The following is a 13,525-nucleotide window of genomic DNA, read 5'->3' on the forward strand; positions in this document are numbered from 1 at the left end:
ACGCCGAGGTAAATTGGCCCTGAGGGAAACTTCGAAGGCTTCTTTGAAGAGGAGTAAAGACTCTGGGGAGTCTAGGGACTCGTCCCGGCATAAGTCGAAGAAGTCTTGATCGAGTAGTCGGATGAAAAAATCTTCGTCTTCATCGAAGAAGGCGAAGAAGAGACGTTGCTGATCTTCATCTTCTTCTTCGTCTTCTGACTCTTCAAAGGTTATCACTTGTCCAACTAAACAGGATTCCACAAGAAAATGGGAGGCTTTCAGAGCCTCAATTATGTGTATCTTCGAGAATGCGACCTGACTCCCTTGAAGAAGTCACGCGAAGACCATGCCCCAGCTCATCCTTCGGAGGACAGAGGAAGGTCAGAGACTACCAAACACTCTAAATCCAGCGAGAAATCGTCAAGGGTACCGTCTAGAGAACCTTCTCCGATACCTCAGAAAAAGAGCAAGTCGACAAGCCTATCGGTGCATAAATGGAAGCAACGCCGGACAAAATGGCGTTAGGTTCCAAACCTTCACCGACACCAGTGTCAAAGGTTTTGTCGACACCAGTCTCGACAACACCTTTGTCTAAGGCACCTTCAACGACTTTATCGAAGCCAGTGTCGACAACATTGACACAATCGATGCCTCTGTCGAAGACTGCGTTGATTCCTGTAGCGTCATCGACGCCATTGGCGAAACCAATGCCGATGCCTTCATGGCCTCAACCCACGAGTAAGATTTATAAATATTTGACAAGGAAAGGTCTATGACTTCTATTTATGAGGAGGGGCAATCCTCTGAGGACGATTCTTCCCCATTTGGGTTGAAATATGGAACAAAGAATGCTCCTGAGGAGCTGGTGGACCCAGAATTGAAGATGTCTGTGCTTTATGACTGCCTCCAGTCAGCTTGTGTCATAGACACTTCGCCTGAACTGGAGTTTGACAAACCTGATCCAGCTGATCATGCTGATTCAGCTTACAGGGATATTATGAATGGGGTTGTGGAGTTCATGGGCTGGAGCAGGAATTCTCCTACGTACGAACAAGATGACATAACAGATATTCTGAGCCAGGGTTCTCAGAAGGATCCAGTACTGCCTTTTCATGCAGCCCTTCAAAGGAAGGTCATGACAAACTAGGATACTCTAGAGTCTGGATCTGCGGTAAACAAACATTTTGCTAGAAAATATAGACCTTCATCCATTGATCCAGACTATTTGACTAAGCACCTTACACCTGAAAGGTTAGTGGTCCACGCAGCTACATCCACCAGACAGTCTGCTGAGCCCTATATTCCATCGGATAGGGATGACAGGAGGATTGATGCTTGGGCTCGCAAGATTTTTTTTCTTCGAACAGTATGGCTTTAAAATCAAACAATGTTACTTGTACCCTTTCGAGGTTTACCTACACCCTGTGGGACTGTGTTAGCATGGCGGCTCAGCACATTCCGGAAGGCAAGGAACGAGACAGCTTCCTGGCTATTGTAAAGGATGGAAAGGAGGCAATGGGGGAATGCCTCCAGTCATGACTGGACACTGCTGACAGCATCGGCAGGTCCATGGCTTCTAGCACCGTGCTACGCAGGTTTGCGTGGCTGAGAAAGTTGGGCGTTGGACCGGATGTGCAGGCCAGGCTACTCAATATGCCCATAGACGGCTTGAGGTTGTTCGGCAGCAAGGTGGATGAGTGTCTAGAGAAGCTGCAGACTGTTAAGACGGCGGCTAAATCACTTGGCTCCTCCATACGTCAACCCCAACAACACTCCCACTCATCTTCTTGGAGGGGTCGTCCTTTTCGTTTCTATTCCTCATTTGGAAGGGGAAGAGGACAGGCTAGTCAGAGGACAAAAAATATTCCCTCGTGGTGGATGAGGAAAGGGTGCTAGATCAGCCCCAGCAGTGGCAACTGTCCTCTCAGCCACTTCTGCAGCTGCCTCCCAAAAGACCCCGGTGGGAGGCAGAATCTCTCAGCATCTGAACGAATGGCAGGGCAATACTTCATATGTTTTGGCACTGGAAACAGTAGGCCAGGGTTACTACCTTCCTTTTCTAAAAAAGCCTCAGGATCATCCACCGGGATACAACTCTGTCAAAATTCCGGGATCCGCTCCTTGTGCAGGAAATTTTAACCCTGCTAGAGAAAGGTGCAATAGTACATGTACCATGTATGTGTAGCGGAGAGGGACAAGGGTTGGTATTCCGCTTACTTACTCATTCCCGTGAAGGACGAAGGACTGAGACCCATCTTGGATTTAAGAGGTTTGAACAAATTCCTTAGGAAGGACAAGTTCAAGATGGTAACCCTTTCTCAGATCCTTCAGGCTCTCCAACTCCAAGACTGGTTGAAATCATTGGAAATTCAGGATGCTTACTTTCATGTGCCAATCCATCTCAAGCACAGAAAGTACCTGAGGTTCGCAGTTGGCAGTTCTCATTTTCAATTTCGAGTTCTGCCATTCGGGCTGACCCCTGCCCGAGGGTTTTCACCAAACTGATGGCGGTAGTGGCAGCAAGTCTCAGGAGAGGGGGGATTCACATCTACCCCTACCTGGACGATTGTTTAATCAGGGCTTGTTCACCCTAACAGGCCCAGGAACATCTGAGGATTACCTGCCACTTCCTACACAGACTGGGACTTCTCCCTCAATTATATGATACCGTTCCAAAGACTTCAATTCATTGGAGCAGTCCTGGATACTTCCTCGGGGAAAGCCTCGCCTGCCAAGGTGAGAGCTCAGCATCTCCCGATTTCTGAGGTTGCTCGGCCTCATGGCATCCTGCATTTTTCTGGTGCCAGAGGCCAGATTGAGAATGAGATCCCTTCAGTGGGCCCTCAGGACTCAGTGGTCCCAATTTTCGGGGACTATGTCATATCTTTTGCAAGTTCCGAGCAAAGTGACTCAAGATCTTCTATGGTGGGCTTGCAAGGACAGTATTCTCGGGGAAGAACCTTTTTGGCAACCGTGGCCGGAGATAACGGTAGTGTTGCACGCCTCACTCACAGGGCGGGGAGCCCACACAAGCGATCTGACAATCGGCAGTTTTTGGTCTCCATCGGAGTCCAAACTACACATCAACCTTTTGGAGCTGAGGGCAATCAGACTAGCGCTGAAGGCCTTTCTGCCATCTGTACAGGGAAAGAATGTCCTGATAATGACGGACAACACAGTGTCCATGTACTACCTCAACAAGAGTGGAGGCATAGGGTCACTACCACTGTGCAGAGAGGCAATGCAGCTGTGGTTCTGGGCAATACAAGAAGGAATCTCTCCATCTGCAGTTCACCTAGCCGGAGAGAAGAACGTGGCGGCGAACACTCTTGAGCATGCAGAGAACAGTCTCCCACAAGTGGGAACTAGCTCAGGAAGTCCTTCAAGAGATCTTCACCCTTTGGTGAACCCCTCAAGTGGATCTGTTCGTGACCGAGGTCAATCGGAAGTGCGATCAGTACTGCTCAAGCGAATTTCTTCCAAGACGAGCTCTAGGGGACGTGTTCGTAGTGGACTGGGAATTTCCACGCCTGTATGTGTTTCCTCCAGTGCCCGTCATTCCTCAAATGATCAGGAGGTTGAGAAAGTGGTACCCTGAGGGACAGGTTCTCTATCCAGAGGTCAACACTCTCAACCTTCACGCTTGGTTTCTAAAAGGATTGGGACCTCCTGGATGATGTCATGGAAGTGTTGCTTTCGGCAAGAAGGCCAGCACCACAATCCCTGTACCGTTGCCGTTGGAACAAGTTTTGCGACTGGTGCAGGGAAAAGAATGTCGATTCTTTTCTGTGTTCAACTCCAGAGGTGTTTTTTCCTCTTATCATTGGCACACAAAGGTCTCAATGTTGGGACTATTAAGGGTTTCCTAGCAGCGCTCTCCATTTTCAAGCACTCTTCGGAAGAATGCTCCTACTTTAAAATTCCCTTGGTGATTGAATTTTTTAAAGGGCTCACAAATGTGTTCCCACCTTCTTCTTTTCAGGTCCCAGTTTGGGATCTTAATCTGGTTCTAAAGTTTTTAATGTGTGCCCCATTTGAGCCCTTGCACACATGTCCCTTGAGGTTGTTGACCTTCAAAACCATATTGTTGATTGCATTGACATCTGCACGTAGAGTGAGCGAGTGGCAGACACTTTCCTCTAGGCCACCCTATACTGTATTCCACAAAGACAGGGTTGTGTTAAGGGTAAAACCCTCCTTTCTACCTAAGGCTGTATCTGATTTCCATCTAAATCGGAAAACTGTTCTGCTGGCGTTCTACCCCCCGCCGCATCCCGGTAAAGAGGAAGAAAGGCTCTATAGGTTGGACCAAAGAAGAGTTTTAAGCTTTTATATTTCTAGGTTCTCCAAACTGAGAATTGATAGCCAACTCTTTATTGGTTACACCGGAAGGAAATAGGGTCAAGCTGTTTCAAAACAGACTTTATCAAGGCAGATTATTCTTTGTATCTAAGAATGTTACAAATTGGCAGGCAAGGAGCCGCCAGAAGGCTTGAGAGCTCATTCTACCAGAGGTAAAGCCTCTTCTGCATCCCTTCAAAGGGGCGTACCTATTAAGTCTATCTGTGATGCAGTAACTTGGTCATCGCTGCATACATTCACAAAGCATTACTGTTTAGATACTTCCCACTCTTAGGATGTTGCCTTTAGTAAGGCGGTACTGTATAAATTACCAACAATTTCACATTCTACTCCCTCCTCCAAATTCTGCTTACTACTTTGGGAGTCTATCAAAGATGAGGAATACATTGGAGGACACAATCCATTCGGAGACCAAGTTACTTACCAACTGGTAACGCTCTTTCGACTGGATGTTCCTCCAACGTATTCCTCATCGCCCTCCCAGCCTACCCCTCTGTAAAATTGTCCATGCTGTGACAGCTTCCGATCTTGCAGGGCAGATTGCTGATTGCCTACACTGCAGCCAACACGAACAGGAGGGGGAAAAACAGAACTGAGGCCAACGGGCACCACGCGTGCTACTTGTACACCCGATGACGTCACCCTCGACGGAGGCCTCTGAGGGACATCGACTCAACGCCATCAACGCACAGCACCCTCTGCCGAAATTTATTTTTCCAAAAGCAGCCGAAGCTGGACGAGATATCAAAGATGAGGAATTCGTTGGAGGAACGTCCAGTCCAAAGAACGTTACCAGTTGGTAAGTCTCTCCCAGTGAGGTCCACTTACCTAAACGCCTAGGGAGAGTGTTGTGGAGCGGACTCACCTCCCTAGCCTAACAGGAAGGGTCTCACCTCCACCCCCTTTGGGAGAAGGGATAAATACCCTTGATTTGTCACAACTGTTATAAATACAAAAAGCAGGTTGAGGTGTTGACTGGGGGACGGTTTAGGTGATTAATATGACAATCATTCTTGGGGGAGGCGAAGTGGATGAGCTTTTACACGGCAGCCTCAATTTACATGAGCTCCTTGACTCGCTATCCATGAGATGACTAGGACCCATGTTGATTTTGTTTGTTAGGGTTAGCAGTAGTTGTGGGTAGTTAACACAAGGCAACATGAAGGGGGTGAGGTTTCTCAGGACCAGGTGGTGTGGCGAAAAGAAGGCCCATGGGTTGGATGATAGGGGAGATGGACAGGAGCTACAAACTCCCTCCTGAAAATACCTTACATGTAGTTGAGTGGAAAATGTGGGTGGCTATCCTTAACATGAAGGGCTTAAATTCCTCTGAGATCATTACTATTGGGGAGAGAAATGTGGATAAATAAGCTTTTGATCATTTTTGTACAGGAAACGCATTACAGCATCAAATGTAAGATATATTGAAAAGTAAAAAGCAGGTAGATGGAATTCTTTTGGGGACAATAGGAGCACACCCGTCTGTAAGAGAAATTGAGACAAGACATTAAAATGCTGGAGGAGGCTCAAGGGGTGGGGGTGAAAGGACATAACCTGCTGGACACATGATTGGATAAAATATACCAAAGAAGGAAGCTGGTGAAAAATAAATGCTACACCTAAGGAGATGGGGCCACAACCCCTAGCAAACAGTTTGAGTGCTCAAAGGATAGAATAGGAGGGTGAGGAAGATTAAAGATGAGGAAGTTGTAGATGTGGATTAGCTGGATGAAGTTGCACACTGTTTTGCTCAGTACTAACAGATGTTATATGATAGTGATGGGGCTGAAACAAAGGATAGTATTGGAGTATTTACACAGTGTAGATTTCAAACAGCTCACCATAGGGGAGGCAGAGAAATTGAATTGCTTGGTTACACTGCAGGAAATGCAAACAGCTATCTGACGTTTGAAGGCGAGTAAGGCACTGATTGAACACTGATTTAAAGGCTTCATTTTACAAGGTCTTCTCAGGGCATTCACACCCTTTTTGGTAACAATGTATAATGGGCTTTTGTCTGAGGATAGGGTTCCCCCCTCTTTCATTAAGGCTTTGATTCAATTAATACCAAAAGACGATATTCTGTGCTCATCTTGAATGTCGATTTAAAACTTAATTCAGATGTCAAGATTCTGACAAAGGTTTTGTCTTCTAGACTTGAACAATACCTTTCTTCCCTAGTACATGCAGACCAGTTGAGGTTCATTAGGGTTAGGCAAAGTGCAGATAGTTTGATGAAGATTTTGAATCTGATTTTGTCGCCACAGAACAATATTTTGTATTCTGTCTGGTTAGCTCTAGTTGTTGAAAAAGAGTTTGACAGAGTCAGAGACATGCTTAAAGTCTGGTAACAGATTTGGGTTTGGTCAGATCTGGCTGAAATGGATTTGGAGAATTGTACTAGGACCCCACAGCAAGGGTAGTGGTGAATGAAACCCCACCTAATGCAATATCCCCTATAGATGTATCAGTCAGGCATGGCCGCTTTCCCCGCTTCTATAAGGGAGAATGCGGGATTAAAGGGGCTCCAAGTTCAGTGGAAGGAATTGAAGATGGCACGTTTTGCGGATGATTGATTCTCTATATCATGTAACTGTCTGATGCAATATCACATATACTAAGGGAGATACAAACATAAGGCCACAACTCAGCATTTCAATTAATGGTCTTTCTAATTGGAAATCTATCACAAATGGAAAGGCCTTCTGTTCATTTATGTGGAAGAAAGTATAAAATATTTAGGAATCACGACGACTAGGAAGATTGTCGACCTCTACTCTGAGAACTAATTTGTCTTTGTCATGCATGCTGGACGTGGTCCTACCTCTTACGCTCATAGAACAGCTAGACCGTTCTATTCCAAATGGCGGTTGTTCGATACGTTGCCGGGAAAACGACGTTTGCACTTTTCACGTCGCTAACTTCACGTGTATTCTGCTTCGTCACATGAACTACGGCATTACGTATATAAGCAGTGTGGAAACTTCACTCGCTGCTTCTGATCGAATCATTTGGCGTTGTGTAGCTTAACCTCCGATCTGCATCCTTGCGGGTTACTTCAGCTGCTTTTTGGGCCTTCTATAGCGTGTTTTCCGCCACACGCTGATTCCTGGAGCTGTTTGTTCGCGTGTCCTTCCACACGCGCACGTTATCTTCAAGCGCGGCTGGCCTGGAGTGCGTGAATCCTGTTCACGTGCAAATCCACAAGCGCACGCTATCTTCAAGCGCGGCTGGCCTGGACTGCGTGAATCCTGTTCGCGTGTAAATCCACACGCGCACGTTGTCTTCAAACGCGGCTGGCCTGGGCTGCATGAATCCTGTTTGCGTGCAAATCCACAAGCGCACGCTATCTTCAAGCGCGGCTGGCCTGGACTGCGTGAATCCTGTTCGCGTGTAAATCCACACGCGCATGTTGTCTTCAAACGTGGCTGGCCTGGGCTGCGTGAATCCTGTTCGCGTGCAAACCCACAAGCGCACGCTATCTTCAAGCGCGGCTGGCCTGGACTGCATGAATCCTGTTCGCGTGTAAATCCACACGCGCACGTTGTCTTCAAACACTGCTGACCTGGGCTGCGTGAATCCTGTTTGCGTGCAAATCCACATGCACACGTTGTCTTCAAGCGCTGCTGGCCTGGACTGCGTGAATCCTGCTTCGCGTGCAAATCCACAAGCGCACGCTATCTTCAAGCGCGGCTGGCCTGGACTGCGTGAATTCTATTCGCGTGTATTTCCGCACGCGCACGCTATTTTCTTCGCGGCTGTTCAGAACCGCGTGTACTTTGTTTATACCAAAAAAGGGCGCTATTTCCAACTCCTGCACCTGTGATATTAACAGGGGGATTGATTCATTTCTATACTTTTACTATGTGGGAAGGAAGCTTTTCAAGGATTATTGGAAGGTGACAGTGAACTGTACTTTGGACGCTATCCTGTGGTGCATCAACCCGGTATCTAGCGTGAGCCTCGTTCCGTTCGGGATAAGTCTCCCTTACTAATCTTCCCTTCCTTGTCGTTTGTTCTACTTCTGGATTTTCCTCAAGAGACTTCTGCTGGATTCTTCTGCCCTAGACTTAAGGTCAGTGTGTGCATTAATGTCAATTTCTGTTCTATCATAGTCATTTTGGGGCAGTTTCTTATGATACTTTATTTGTTCTAGGCTGACTTCCTATACCTTACCCACGCCCTTTCCAGTGATCCATCTCTCTGCCTGTTTTGTCAGTCAGAGAGTTGTATCATTTGGAAGGTCTAAACTTGACTTCACAACTATCAAATCGTGTGAACAAGGATCCGGAAGACCCTACCATCTGTATCCTTTTGAGTACCGTATCCTTTTCAGTCAATACTTTGGTGCTTTCTGACAGTCTTATGGGGGCAGTGTGAAGAAAGATATTGAAATGTGGGTGAAAATCTCCTTATCGTGCATGGCCTGATTTAATGCTATAAAGATTAATATCCTTCCTAGACTTCTGTTTTTGTTCCAGATGCTACTTATCCCTGTGCCAAGGTCCTTTTTTGCAAATGGAAAAAGAACGTCTTAATTTTCAGGGTGCCAAACAGAGAATTGCATTTAAAGTTCTTATGCTCCCCAGAGAACGGGCTAGGGTTGGATTCTTAGATTTTGACACTTACTTTACAGCCTCCCAGTTGACAGTTCTGGTTGATAATTTGAACCCCGACGGTACAAAGCAATGGGGTTTCCTCGAGAATGTGGTTATGTCCCTAGACTCTTGATTATGAGTCCCCAGGAAGTTGATAACCTAAAGAATTTTTTACCATCCAGTCTTGAATGCAATTATGGAAAGAGAAACCATGGCAGGTTGCCATCGGTGGAGGATGTAAAAGCCCTGGCGCTTTTGATTTGTATTAAACTCATTGAATGACGCAGGTAATTATATGTCTGGAAGGGAAATCTACTAATCAGATTCCCCTTTTATAAGTGCCATGCCAAATGCATAGTGTACACCTGTGCCCTGCAGCATAAGTAGTCTGATCTGCAGCACCTGCTCTCCAGTGGCACAAAACAGGTTTAGAGGTCACAGGAGCCCATTTCACAGCTGCAGTGGCAGCCAAGTCTCAGCAGCGCAGAGGATGCATTTAAAATATCCTCCCTGTTCCCAAAACTACATTACTATGAGAATATTATCCGGATTTCACATCGTAAATATGAGACATACCAGGTATGGTGGCTGGCATCTCTAATTGTCCAGGCCACATCAATTTGATATAAGACATGTCAGCTGCATGAGCCCAGTCTAACTGTGGAAGGATTAAGTGTATTCCCCAGCTAGTCTGTCTTTGCTGCTCCCAGCACCACCGTAGCCCTGGGGCTTGCCTCGCTGTTCTTTTTTGAGTGTCCCCCCCCCCCCCCGACTCACCTCCAGAGAAACATCCACTCAACTCCACAGGAAGCTGTACTTAGCACAAGAATCAAAGGACACACCCATTCACAAAAGGAGTAGCCTAACGCCATGGTGCTGCATACCAAAGGATATTTTGATTCTATTGAGGAGGGAGGTTAGTGTAGACAGAAGAAGCTCTGTACAGCTGGAGAAAAGTTCCACCATCCTGTTTCTCTCTGCCTCTATCTTTCCTTCCTCTCCCCTTCACTTCCGATAGCAGAAAGCACTTTAGGTGTGATGTCAGAAGGCAAAGTCCACTTGTTCCAAGGACAGAGATTTGACCCTTAAAGTCTGCTTGCTTTTAATCAATCACCTATAGACCTTTGCCTTTAAAAGAAGGGGTACCCTGCCTCCTTCTTTGAATCATCTCTGGGCTTCAATCCTTCAATAAGATTCAGTTGGACCCTGTTAGGAGAGCAATCCTCACCAAGGACCTCTAGTTGTTAGGTGAAGGAAGATATTGCAAGGCAGAGGCAAGCTATGTCCCCTAACCATCCACTGGGTCCATTGGGTGATTTTCTACTGGAACAGGATCTGCATCTCTGCCAGCCACACTGCTGCCCAGGACCACAGCGTGCTGAAAGACCCCTGAAGGTGTGTGCCAGCCTCCATGCTGTTAGGGAGCCTGAGAAAGGGACCCATATTATCCTTGTGACCCTGCAATGAGACTCACAGCTGCTAAGAGAGAAGACAGAGTGGATTCCTGCAGTTTTGCCATCAAACAGCTGCGATTCAAGCGTGTTTTCGACCTAGTTTATTTTGTTGGACGTTTTTATGGTGCCTATACACAAGTGTTTCCAGGCGAATAGTTGCAATAGGACCCTCCGGAGCTGTCTTTTACACTCACTGAATTTCGAACCGCAGTTCCACCTGTTTGAACCAGCTAACCCCCCACATCAGCTGAATCATATCATTGCCTCGGCTCGAACCAAGAAGCATCGCTTCATTTTCAAGAACATATCCTTTTTCAACATTGTTTTTTTTATTGTCTTTTGTCCCTCTTTCTCATTACCAAGAGTGCATCTTGCTATCTTGCCTATTCTGTGTTCTGTATTCTTTCTACAGGGGTGGTTTTTGTAGTGTTTTCTATTTAGTTTTTATTGCATATTTAATGAAAGTGTATATATTTGTATAGAACCTTGATTGGACATTTCCTTTAGATCTTGAATAAAGGGCAATATCGCTCTATATCCTAATTACAGGACCTACTAAATATTTGTCAGCCATTGATTTTCTCATACCTGCAACTTAGGGTGTGTGCTAGCAGATGGGAAATGGGGAGATAACCTTCAGAAAGCACTAACCCCATTTGAAAGGTCTGGCTCATAGTAACTCATGGAAAGGGGTGGTGGCTGGATTGTATAAGATTATCCTTTAGGCAGAACTTCAGGGCAACCTGAGGGTTAGAAAACAGTGGGAATCTGATATGGGAAAGAGCATTGACGAGCGGTTGTTTAATTTGCTTTGTGATTAGTTTTGAAGACCTCCATTGCCTCCCAATACACATTAGATGCCATTAAACGGCTACATCATGAGCTATACCCTCAATTGAAGCTCTCTAGAATGTACCCTGACAACATTCACATTGTTGGAGAAGGTGCAGGGAAATAGTCAAACATGTGGGTGGCCTGTAGAATCTATGTTGTTTCCCCACAGGCTGATGGTGAACAAAGCCATGTTTCCTGAACCCAGTTTTGGCACTGCAGGGAAAAATCATTTCCTTTCAGCGCCCCCTTCCATGGCCTTTCCCAATGCAGGGGACAACCCTGGAATCCCTGTTGATCAGAAGCTCTGTCGGGCAATTGGGCAGGTAGGGATACAGAGGCTCCGGGAGAAGGGATGTGAGAAGGTAGGGGACCTTTTTGAAGGTGGGAAACTACTTACCTGCGAGGAATGGTGCCAGAAGTTTGATCTACCACTTTTTAGCATACGGGGCAGTGGTTCATAGGTTGGCGGAGATGTGGGCAGGAATTCCAGAGGAGCCGGAGTCTTGCCCGGTGCTCCGAGTTCTTCTGGAGCGGACGGTGGGTAGGGTGCGCATATCGCAGATTTATAAAGCTCTGCGAGAGGGGATCTCGGAGGGGGAGCTGAGGGTTAAGGAGAAGTGGGAGGCTGACATGGGACGTCAAATACCGGTGGAGGAATGGATGCAGGTTTGGGAATTGGTCCGGAAAACATCAAGGAATGCCCGCTTCCAGCTGGTCCAATTTAATATTTTGCATAGGACATATGTGACTCTGGTGGTGCTCCACGCAATGAACGGGGAGCTATCGGACGAATGCCCCAGTTGTGGCATAGCGCAGGCGGGGTTTTGGCACATGGTATGGGATTGCAGGATAATAGTTGAGTTCTGGGAGGAGGTCCTTAAGAGAGTGAATGAGCTTCTAGAGACCAGATGGGAGCGGTGTCCGGAGGTTTGTCTGTGGGGGAAGTTACCAGGTGGGAACAGTCACAAAATACGGAATAGAATGGGCCGGTTTCTGTTGACACTGGCTAAGCGCCGAATGGCGATAGCATGGAAGTGCCCACAGGGTCCGGCGATTAATCATTGGCGGAAAGATGTGCGGAGGTGGGGTCTGGCGGAACTAACGGTTTTGCAGGAGGTGGACCCGGAGGGGGGCAGTGAGAATGTAACAATCCATTGGTCCCAATTGCTAAATGACCTGTCAAGTGACAATGACCTACGACCTCCGTGAAGGGGTACAGGCAGGGATGGGAGGGGAAGGGAGAAATGTTGAATGGGGAAGATATGTACCTGGGAATGTGGACGTTTCCAAACCACAGAGGAAATGGGGATGAAAGAGGACGATATGCTGTGCCATTGGAGGGCGTGGAAGCCCGGAGGACATATTCAGACTTTGGAAAGGGGGGGCAGAAGGGGAAGGGGGGAGGGATTGGGGTTCCTTTTGTTGAAATCAAAGTTACTTAATGTGTTGGGGATAAGGTATTGGGGGACAGTGGGGCGGGAGAGGGGAAGGGGAGGGAGGGAGGGGGTTTGTTTGGGTTTGTGAACTGTTCCGTATTAAAAGCCAATAAAGAGTGTTTTAAAAATAAAGTTTTATTTTGAAAAAAGAAGAGAATAGCACCCAACCACTCAGTTAATGAAATTCATACATAGGCCAATGAAGTGTGAGAGGTGTACATACGTTTTTTTTGGTTTTTCTTTTTTTTTGTATGTATCTTTTTACACCATGTACAGATGCTTCACCCTTTTTAACCACTCTTGTTTCGACCGAGTCCTAGGATTTTTCTATTGATGCTAAGGCAAGCTTTGCTGCCATCTAGTAAACATTTATAATAGATGATAAACTTTGGGTCTTAATCTCCTCAAATGGGGTCGTTTTCCAAAAGAACTTTGAGATGAAGCATCTGCGATTTCTGTCAGCTCCCTGTTCCAACGTCCCTCTTTCCAAATTGCTTGGACAGGACCACCAAATATGTTTAAATGTGCCTCTTTTTTTCACAAGATGTCCAACACATATTTGACTTATTTGAGTAAATCGGAGGTATTGTAGCCGACGTGAAGTACCACTTGTGTGATACCTTAGATGTGCATTCAGAGTATTGAAAAGCAAATGATGCATGAACTGTCCTCAACACTCCTTCCCATTAATCCTAGTTCAGGAGTTTTTCCCAAGTCTTCTCTAAATTGGGAACTAAGATCAAAGGTCTGTGTGATTGTATGTGTTTCAGAGTCTTGATATGAGACCCCTGCCACTTTTGTCTGTAATTTTCATCCATGGCAGAGAGGTTTCTCAGTATCCCCTTTAGTCTTGGGAGGATAG

The 13,525-nt window shown here is 46.4% G+C and overlaps 1 protein-coding gene across 4 annotated transcripts in view; it reads left to right on the forward strand.

The window, feature by feature from the left end:
• Positions 1–13,525, forward strand: part of AKAP9 (A-kinase anchoring protein 9) — a 2,953,299-nt gene that overhangs the window by 2,262,146 nt on the left and 677,628 nt on the right. The gene's annotated exons all lie outside the window — the stretch shown is intronic.

This window comes from Ambystoma mexicanum, chromosome 2q, assembly GCF_040938575.1.
Source record: "Ambystoma mexicanum isolate Mex_15411 chromosome 2q, UKY_AmexF1_1, whole genome shotgun sequence".
Classification (NCBI taxonomy): Eukaryota; Metazoa; Chordata; class Amphibia; order Caudata; family Ambystomatidae; genus Ambystoma; species Ambystoma mexicanum.